The sequence below is a fragment of the Anguilla rostrata genome, chromosome 14, assembly GCF_018555375.3.
Source record: "Anguilla rostrata isolate EN2019 chromosome 14, ASM1855537v3, whole genome shotgun sequence".
NCBI lineage: Eukaryota > Metazoa > Chordata > Actinopteri > Anguilliformes > Anguillidae > Anguilla > Anguilla rostrata.
Genome location: NC_057946.1, coordinates 20,079,836 through 20,090,933, shown reverse-complemented (window position 1 = coordinate 20,090,933; position 11,098 = coordinate 20,079,836). Strand labels below are relative to the sequence as shown.

The following is an 11,098-nucleotide window of genomic DNA, read 5'->3' as shown; positions in this document are numbered from 1 at the left end:
TTGTCATTTCTATCTTTCAGCCATATTGTTTTATATATGTATTTATAGTACAAGCAAAAGGTTTGAAAACAAACAAGTCCTCAAAATGAAAGCCCTCTGATGCCCAATGCGCCTATTCAAACAGTTTCAATTTATTATATATGTTTAATACAACGTTGATGTAAAAAGTAACAAATATTATGGTGGAGAAAACACAAGCATTGCTGTATATTAAAATATAGAGATTATGACTGGTATAATATAGATATCAGTAACAGAAATAGCATAAAGTGGACCTATTGAAGTGTTCAATTACAAAAATAACATGAATGGGCTATTAAAATATAAATACAAAAAAAACTAAAACAAAGGCAGACATACAATCCAATTTGTTTCAGACAAATTTTGTTAATGGCAGGTACTACTGTCTTAAATAAAATGCTTACAAAGGCATGTTTTTAACAGGACCCCTATCTTCAGCTAAAGTTGCTGTCCTTCATGCTGAGAGCTTCTAGCAGGAAGTCAGTTGCCTACAGAAAAACAAAATGCAGAAAGCACATTTGACAACCACCTAAATCATTTAACTATCACTGATTACACGCGTTCCTGTGCATACAGTGAAACTAAAATCATACGCTTTTAATACTTCTTTAGATTTGCCATTTAAAAGTGCTGTCTGGCTGCAAAGTGGAAGGATTAAATCCCATTCTTTCCAAAAAAAAAAGAAAAACACTCTGGCATGAACGCAATATTTTTCTGTTTCAAATCTCTTTTAATCAGGTTTGTCCATTTCAGAAAATATTAGACCCATTTCAGAAAACAACTGGAGTCTACAAACAGTATATTTTGTAATCCCAACTTGATTCATAAAACATGAAGTTATGGATTGTTGATTCTGGGAAATTTGTATCGCACAACGAAAGGTAAATTGTGATAAAGGACCATTTTAACAACCAGATCTCAACTTTCAAAGATTCATTCAGGCAAAGATTCATGGGTTATATCTGTATCTATATGAAAGGGATATCTATGACTGCAGGAGCTTCAACTGAAGATTCTTCTCAAAGGCTCATCAGACGTGTGCTGTGCACTGACCTCTGTCATGGGTCCTGTCTTTCTCGTCTTTCCTCCCACTCTCTCTTCCTGTCCAGAGCCATTCCCTGTGTGGGATTACCTCAGTCCGGCTCTCTTGCCCAGTCAGGACCCTGATGAGGCCTCTGACCAGACTGGATGGTTGTGAGTATGTGTCCAGCTGCTCGTCTTCTTCAGGAGATTGCAGAGGCTGGTAACTGATTCTTTTGCTTGCCACTGACCCTGTGCTCTTCTTCCCCATGAGGTGTCCTGTAAGAAATCACTGTGAGAAACAAACTCAGAGCAAACCCTGGCCTGTGATCCTATACCACTGGTCAATGACAGCTCCTTATTACATGTAAAGTGGCCTTGACATGCAGTCTAAACAACTGATCTGTGATACAATTCACTTTTTTTTAACTTTCATTAATGTGTTATTCCTGTGTTGAAATAAAAAGGTAAAATGACATGACAATTATCACTTTGTCAAAAGAGTACAAAAGGATTCCGGACAAAGGGAAATAGGCTTTTGTGGGTTTGCCCTACAAAAGCCGTTCAGTCTTTTCATGCAAATAATACCCTCCCATGAACATTACCCTGATGTTATTACCAGCCTTATTGTAAGTCTCATTTTTATACGTGTTGAGACGGGGTATGACCCTTAGTTGCCCAATAAGTATGTCTAATATATTATCCTTTCAGTTCTGTACTATGGTGACATTTCTAAATGCAGGAATCAGCATATGTATTAAAAACTTTGGTCACAGTTTACAAAGGAGCTTTAAAGTTCATTGCAAATGCACGACATCTTATCCATCACTGCAAGTTATTATACTCTATGGCAAATTGGACCTCATTACAAATTGGTACAGAGATTAAAGCAATAGTTTGCCACTGTTTTTCAATTGTGTTTTACAACAGGCTTGGTCATATCTCAGTTCCTTTTTTGTCCACAGTTTTACCATTACACACATTTGATTTTCAGTGCTAAGGGGACTGAGAAAGGAAAAAGAATGTAATGGTCACAGAAAAACCCACAGAAAACTCCTAAAACTATATGCACTATTTTACTCAGTTCCAACTAAATGATAACTTTGTTGAGGATTGAAAGAGGTTTTGCCCACAGAATTTTATATTTTAGTGTTTGTATTGTCCAGGGTATTGTGCTGATGTGTAAACTTCTACATGCTGTGTAAACTGCACTGCTGCTTATCTTGTCTGGTCTCTCTTGGTCATTTCAATCTCAGTAAAACTAAACTGGCTAAATACAAGTTAAATTTAAGGTTAAGTTAGCAGTAACATGAAATGCTCTATTTTATTGTCCAAAAAGTTTCATCGATTTATCAATGAAAGTAGTAGCTGACATTCTGTCCTACCCATCATAAAAATAAACCGGCACACACATAAACATTTCTAGGCAAATAGCTAGAATGCATTCCTCGACATGCAATATTAGACTGACGTTATACGACCTTTTTAAAAGCTGTGTAGTCATCCATGCCAAACTTGGAGCGTTTAACAGTTTTGCCCTTTAAAACCAGTCTGCTAATAGCCGCCTGGTACTGTCAACCCACTCTGGCTGTGTAGAATTCGTCATGTATTTTTCAGCAACATAAGGGGAGAGCCAGTAAATATAACGAATTATGAATGTAACACGGTCATTAACTTTTTGTACACAGTAGGCATTGCTACAGTAGGCATTGAAAGTTTGCACACGGGTAATTACGTCCTCTACCGAGTGCCAAAATAACAGGGCAATTCGACAACCTTCAAGGGAAATACTTCTAAAAATATGTTTTTGAGCGAGGTAAGTAAAAATCTGTTCCGGTAGAAAGAATCTTTTGAATACGTCGTCATCTGTCCTTGAAAAATTTGTATGATTTTTCTGAGTCAGTTTTAGCGAGCATTGCTTGCTATATAATCACAAAAATGATATCCAGGTGTTACAATTATGCCGCATCAGATATAACAAACGACGTACTTTTGTACTGTTATATGTTTATGGAATGCCATTAAAGAGAAAACGAAACGTTTGGTACCCAGGGAGGTCACGGAGCGAGCTTCAGATTTGAAGATGTTGTAAACAATCTACAAGCACTGTACATTTTGAGAGACCTTACGTATTTTAAATTGTATTTAATATTTCTTAAAGAAATGATTTGTACTCATCGACGCGTTTTACTTTTTAGGTTAGTTCAGAGTTTAATGTTAAAGGCGTTCAGCTAATTCCTTTGCTGGGTTGACATAGCATCATCTTCTGAATGCTCCAAGTGGTTAATGGAAAATAATCAGCCACCAGGTCACTGGTGTTTATAATAAGCACACACCAGATTCGTATGCATAGCAGCTTAATATAGGATATTAACAGTTGTACCTTGGTGTTAAGAAACAAACACAACAGTTTTCCTAATCGATTTGCCAGAACTCACTTTATGTTTTTAGCACTTCACCTCGCTCACCTATGTGACGAAGCTGCGAGTGCATCAATGTTTGTGCAGTCTTTTTTCTCTCCATAAATTAAGCAACATGCTTCATAATCTGAGGATATGGCTGGCCTCAAGTTACCACTAGAAATGTGTTTCCTTGATTTTGATTAGCATTAGCATGCGCAGAAAAACGTCCACACGCATATTATAGGGGCTTTTAATTTAGGCCTACTGTTACAATCGCACCGCCCCAATGTTATATTACCGACTAGCTCGAACGAATGTAACATCGGACTGCTTGTACTTGTATCAATTGTATTCAACTCCCTTGAGTTATGATAGTGACTACTGACATGTCAATGCTGTTTGACGTAAAAATAACATATGATAGGCTAAATATTTTCTGAGTTAATGGGCAAAATCCAAAAGCTATTACATTTATACCGACTATCTCCTACATTTAATTTCAGATAATAACAGCCTACAGCTGCTTCCCGCTCATGTCCTGCTGAAACAGTTCGACCTGGTTCTTGGTTTTCATTGTCTTCATAGAACCTGAGCGAGGTCTACTGCTTCTATTCCCCGAGTGCTGATTGACTAACTCATTAATTACACAAATCTAAAACGATACAGCAATAAAAAACAAGTATAATAATAATAATAACAATATCCCTCTTTAGGCTAATAGACACACTTCTGCTGTAACAGGTAGGCTATAACTTGGCAAGCACCTTATTTAACCTAAATTTGACTAGCATAATAATAATAATAATAATAATAATAATAATAATAATAATAATAATAAATCTTACCTACTGCCCAGTGATTCCCTCTGGTATATAATTTACCAACAGGTGCAACACTGTTGTCAGTTGAAGTTAAGTGCATCTTAAAGACGACAAAAAATAGCACCGTGACCAAAAGCGCAGGTCTGTATTTCCACATAAGAAATTCTGCGCCCATGGTACTAGAGAGAAGCGCCACTAGAAATGCGATGGAGTCTTTATCAGTTTCCAGTTTTTATTGGTCCTGCAGATGGTGCACTCACTACAAGTGTACTTATTCCCCCGTTCAATTTATAACAAGCCGTGACGAAACAATAAATGTAACTTAACAATCCTGACGCGTGAACTTGGTTTGTTTGCTCAGCTCCATCGGCAGTGTCAGAGTGATACGCTGGTAGGAGGTGATAGAATAAAATTTAAATGCCCCCTAGAAGCTTTTACGTCAGAAGCCTTTCAGGAATATAACACGTTGCTGAATGAAATTTTTAATGGACAGATTAAGAACAACCTGCTATTACTGCTCTTTATTGGCGCTGAGTGCCTGTTGAACATAGATCATAAGATGTCAGCCTTATTTCATTATCAATGACGTGCTCTTTTCCCTGATGCAGTTTACAACCCAGCATATTGGTAGATAGTTAATTGCTTTCCTTGAGCTGTAGCATTTGGAGATGTCTTGGTTGTTACATTTCATTACAACATTTGATGACAAGATAATGTACCAAAGTGCTACATTTATATCAATGAAAGCTACCAACTGCCATCATCCTGGAGAAAAAAAGGAATTGTCAGAAATTAATATCTTTGCTTGACAACACAAAATATGCAAACTAATCTCCAAACACACACATCTCCAAACTAATTTATCTGAGGTAAAAGCTACAGCAGTCCTCCTGCTTGGTGATGTCGCTCTGTCAGGTGTTGAAGCTAGGTGCAGTTCATTGATTGGGTTTGGCTAGCAATTGGGTGGGAGATATTATTGCAGATTAAGACGAGGAGGGGGCAGTCTTCCCTATGGATCAACCAGAAAAAAAAAAAAAAAAAAACCTTGTGCCAGTGTAGTGACAGAGACGCTCTCCTGACAAGATGCCTTTTTGTCAGAATAAACTGTAACTCCCTGTGGTCCCTAAATATTGTGGTCATTAAATAAACTCTCCCTGACTTTTCAGCCTATCCCAGTATGCATTGGGCAAGTGGTAGGAATACACACTGGACAGGTTGCCAATCCATTGCAGGGCACACACACCATTCACTCACACACTCACACTTAAGGACAATTTAAATACTCCAATTAACCTGGCCTGCATGTCTTTAGACTGTGGGAGGAAACCGGAGTACCCTGAGGAAGCCCACATGGACACCGGGAGAACATACAAGCTCTGCACAGAAACCCAGGACCTTCTTGCTGTGAGCCAACAGTGCTACCCACTGCACCACCATGCCAACCAGGGTCAACTGTAATTATATAAATTACTCATAAGATGTAAAAAACTACACGGAAGCTTGTGATGGGCTGGGATTTTACCATATCCATACCATTATGTGTTTTTCCAAAGGGAACCTCTTTGTGAATAGAATTCATTTCTGTCCTCTGTATCCAAGTGCAAGGTGACTACTTTATAAAATGTATAACTTAAAAAAAGCTTTTCTGTAAAATCCTGCCATGCATAGGAAAGTAGGAGTAAGCTGTGATCAATTTAACAAAGAGCCGGAAATTATGAAAATAATATGTGAGTAATAGTTTTTTTCCTTTGCTACAATCTTTTGATTTGCGCAGTGGAATACTTGCTACAAGACTGTTTAGTTGTGGCCATGCATCAACTTACTGTATGTGAAAGGTGGTTTCTTCATGTCCCTCTTGTTCACACAACAGCCCAATTTACAACCATTGCCTCATGCACTGTAATGGGATTTCAACAGCAAAATGTCCTCATCTGTGAATCACAATGGGTGCTATGGACAGTGACCAGCAAACAAACTGTGCACAATGGACCGAGCAGACCAAGCGGTAAATGCCGTGATGAAATGCACCAGAATAATTTGTTGATCTTTGTACTTGGGGCAGAAGAACAAAACAGCTTGCATTCGATCTTTTGTTTTTCTGAGTGTGAGCTTTAATAACTGTACATTATTCAGACATGGTGTTCAAGAAACACAGCTTTCAGTTATCTGATGAAGGAGTGCTGTTATGTAATGTGTTTGATGTGGCAGGGATATTGCTGGGCAATCCTCCGTGGAAAGATGAAAAGATCAACAACAAACGTTCATTAATTTGGCTGACACTTTTACATAAGAACAGTGTGAGTCTAAATGATTAAACATGGTTTGAAATGTAGGGACAAGCTGTTTGATATAAATGATAGGACGGTAGGGAGTTTGGGGAGTTGACAGAGAAGTCTCCTAATGTAATCCCTTTCTGTGCAACAACATGGACACCAGGTAACCTTTGGCATGACAAGGTCGAATATGCCTCTTAGGCACTGTCAGTCTTCTGAGAGCCACTGAGGAGGAAGGTGAGCGTTAGAAAGAGTGCTCCTCATTGGCCAAAACATGGTGTTTGCAGAATAAGGTTCAATGCATGGTTTAATGCATCTGGGGTCGAAGACATCATGCAGTATGTAAACATTTGTTAAGCCCTACATTGTGATTGTATGAGGTTTTCTACAGCTGACATACTGTAGGACTGAGCACCTGTGCTATTAAAATAAGAACCACAAGTAATATATTCCAGGGGATGATTATGTTTCTGTCAGCATTACTGCATCAATTTTTGAAAATGATATGTCCTTATTTGTCTGCAGACCAATTCAGTATTCAGAATATATATTTCAGAATGTTCATTGAATCTCCATGAATAAAGGTCTAGATTGTGTTTAATTGCACTTGAGTCATCTTGTAATTTCCCCATCAGGGCAAATCACAGTGGTTGCTTTGGAAGTTGGCCAGATGTGTGAGTCATCCAGTAGAATGGACATTTTAAAACATGGTGTGGACTTGAGAGATCAAAAGACCTTTAAAGAATCTTTGTGTCTAGAAAAAAACTTCTTTTGCCATTTCATTCGTTTTCCCATGGTCTCTATTTACATCATTACACATGCATTTTTGTATACCGCCATCACTTGTTTCCGACCATTCTTGCAATAATTTTTTGTGTTACAGTACTGGCTATCATTTATTCTCAAATCAACTTGCATCATCCATAGGGAATCAAAGGAAATAGTTTATACACCCACAAGGCAAACATTTACTTTGATGAAGTCCTTTTTTGCAACCACACTGAATAAGGCTGGTAAGTCCACCAAATTCGCACCGCCAGTGTTTTAGCCATTACCAATATGTGTAAATAAGCATTTGAAAGATATACGCAGTATGTTTAATGAATGCCAGGAGTTCACACATCAGAATGTATCAACCTGTTATACTGTAAGTTTTTTAAATCTGAGGTTACCACAGACTGAGCAAGCTTGCAGATAGTGGAGATAATCCATCCTGACTGCTAAGACAATTAGCCCCAAATTAATGTTGCCTAGAACTGTCTCCTGTGATTCTACAGGTAGGACCAATCAAAGAGCAGGAATATGTAGCCTACAGTATGCCGTTTAAGCTTCAGGAGATTTAGGCATGTTATTCAATTTACAGTGTTCATGCATGGATCCTCCCCCACAGGAGCCTGTCAACTATGCCCCTATTGAGGCTCTGAGAAAGTAACATCCCTGGGAAATGATACAGCTATATGGACCTCTGATTGAGATAACTTCAAGAAGATAACACGCTCATCATTTTGTCTTCCCTCCTATTGCCATTAGATGCATCTGAGGATTATACGAATTGAATGTGTGTGAACTGTGGACAAAGGTAACCAAAGCTTGATTATTTGTCCCCTACCGAGAGAAAAAAAAAGTTGAAAGGCAAAAGGACAGGAGATCGAAGAAATGTCTGTCGCCATCTTTTTTCACAAATCTGTGTCAGCTGCAACATTCTCCATCAATTTGGGATGTGCTACTTGCAAGTCCCCTTGACACAGTTCCAGAATGGAAATTAGTTTCCAAAATTTGCTAGTGATCCAGGGCCATCAGGACAATGAGTAGAGAGCTTAACAACACAGTTACACCAGTATAAATGGTGATTATTATGCTAAGGTCAATGTTGTATCAGTATGCCCTAGCAGTTCACCAGGTACCTACATGCTTCCAGATGTCAACAGTGAAAGACATTAATTAGTGTTACTAAACAGTGCAGCTGACCCTCCTTTAAACCCAGTCTATATGAAGGCTTTGTCTTTTTATTGTCTTGAGTTGACATTTTATCAATTTTCCTAATCATTTTCCAAAATTTATTTCTTCCACCCCAGTCTTAAAATTAGCCCAACGTGCTTTATATACACCACTTGATACTCTGGTTGGTCAAATTAATTCAATTAAAATTTAATTAATTGAAATCTAATCGAATTCTAATTCTAAATCTAATTAAACTTGAGCTGAACTTCATCTAGTGCCATGAACATTTTCCTTATTGATGACATTCTTAAAATTAAGCAGATATAAAACTAACTAGTTACATATTAGCTGGGCCATACAGAGCAGACATTACTATTTGAATCCTGATCTGTGTGGTTATCATATATGTACGCTGCAATAAAACATTTTCACTTGTTGAATATAGCTTCTGCAACCATCTGCTGCCAACAATCTACCACTAGATGGTAGTAAAGAGCCTTTTATGTCTCTGTGCCAGCATAGACTTTCAACTGCAGTATGTGTAGAATGTTGTTGCACTATCAAATTGCCACAGCTTGTGAAAAGCTTGAATTGGCTATTGAAAAGTGATCCCGGTTTTTAAAGAAACAAAGAAGCAAAAAATTTATCTGGTTTTGCTTACTCATTTTTAGTCTGGCTATACAGAGCTAAGGGGCATTTTTAAAGATTCTTAATATGAATCCCTCCATATTAAAAATGCAGCAGCAATAATCAGACAGAATATGTTCTCAGATGAAAGAGGTTCCCCTTTCAGTCTGTGTGGCAATGCCAAATGTCACCAGGAAAACGATCGAATTGCAGACTATCATATAACATTACAGTGAGTGGACTGGATTCAACTTCTCAGGAGAGGCTAAATTACAGCAGTTCACAGTAGTCTTGAAGGATGTTACGTATAATTAAAAAGATTTTCTTGCTTTCACAGGCTAGCATTTCCATGTGACTAATAGCAGAAACCCATTGAAATCAGACTTAATTGAGACGTGCTGTCAATGAATTGTGTGAATAGATTAATATAAAATGTCATGACATTTTGACTTTCATTCCACAACCTAAAATGCATTGTGTTTTCGTACTGTTATAGCCATAACTTGAATCTCATTTCGTAAGTAACATACATAACATGGCGAAAATTTGCAGAGCTCCCTGCTTTTCAGAAAATATAAAATATAGATAGATTAATGATATTTCTCTACCTTCAGATAAATATGTTTACAATTGCTCACAATATGTAAATATATCTTTAAATGTGGATTTTTATACAGCATATGCAATGTGGTCATACAGAGTTGTTCTTTCTTTATTCATTGTTGTAAATTCTTAAATAAACAAAATTAAAATGTTCACAGGAAAAGCGCATTCTACTGTAATAATGATTCAGAGGAATCAAGCAAAATAACACTTTTCTAAATTTATATATTTATTGGTCAAAAATATGTCACAAATATTTACACAACTGCTATCATTACTTCTTTCATCTCCCTTGACAAGAATGACAATAATGAGTCATCTTCAATAATGTTTTATGAAAGGTGAAAATATTGCGGGTGGGTTGGGGGGTAGAGGTCTTTACTAATCCCTCCATAGACCATTTTATAAGAACATTTGGTCTGCTCTTATGTATTGCCCACTTTAATTCAAACCACATATTTTTGTAACAGTCATTAGTCTGGAGACTGAGAAGGTCATTGCAAAACAATAATTGTTTGGTCAGTTAACCATTTCTTGGTTGGTTTTGAGGTATGATTGGGATCATTGGTGAAAGATTCATTTGTGGCCAGGTTTCAGCCTCCTGGCAGTGGGAACCTCGTTCTTGGCTGAAATATATCAGTACAAGCTGGACTTCAATATTCAGTTGACCTGAACAACAGTTCCAGGACCGGTAAATGTTAAACAATCCCTTAAAAGTTCCAGCACATTTTTCATCATTATTTGCAACATGAGCATCCTTCATCCAGTGGATGTCATCTGACCATATCCACAATCAACATTCAAGTGCGATTCAACAAACCTCAGATACTTAATTTTATTTTTTGCCCTCAACATAGGCTTTTTTCAGGCAAGTGGCCCTTCTGGAGCTAGCACCTAACTGTAGATTTGGATACTTTTTCATAGAAGTCCACCTTTGGCCATTTTTCTTTGCCTCCCAAACAATTTGCTTCATTGTGCACTGGAGCAAGATGCAATTCTGTCCTCTAGCAGGAAGGTGTAGCACTGCTCCAGTGATTTCAAACTAGTTAATTATTGACTATAAAGCTATATCACTAATTATTTTATAAATTTGTTATAAGATCAAATATTTACATGCAACAGACATAATGCCCCATTTGTATGTTGCCAAAGCATTTGTTTGGCAGTAACATGAAGCATCACCAAAGATCATCATATCTCCCTTACTGAACATAATATTTTAAACAAAACAAAGTTGGTTATGTCACACTGCCAAATGTGAAAAATCTAAATCAGTGTTTAAATCACTTTCAGAGTAAAAAAAAAAAAAAAAGGAAGTTGCACGGTGAGTGAACAGAGACTATGAAATTGAACGTGGTGGAATGAACAGACGCCTGCGCTTGAGCGACAA

At 37.4% G+C, this 11,098-nt stretch overlaps 1 long non-coding RNA gene across 1 annotated transcript; it reads right to left on the bottom strand.

Moving 5' to 3' along the window:
- Positions 1 to 4,723, bottom strand: LOC135239710 (uncharacterized). Its single transcript, XR_010325464.1, has 3 exons — positions 4,289 to 4,723; positions 1,075 to 1,320; positions 1 to 509 (listed from the first exon to the last, which is right to left on the bottom strand). It is a non-coding gene; the product is annotated as an uncharacterized LOC135239710 (long non-coding RNA).
- Between the last annotated feature and the right edge of the window lie 6,375 nt (positions 4,724 to 11,098).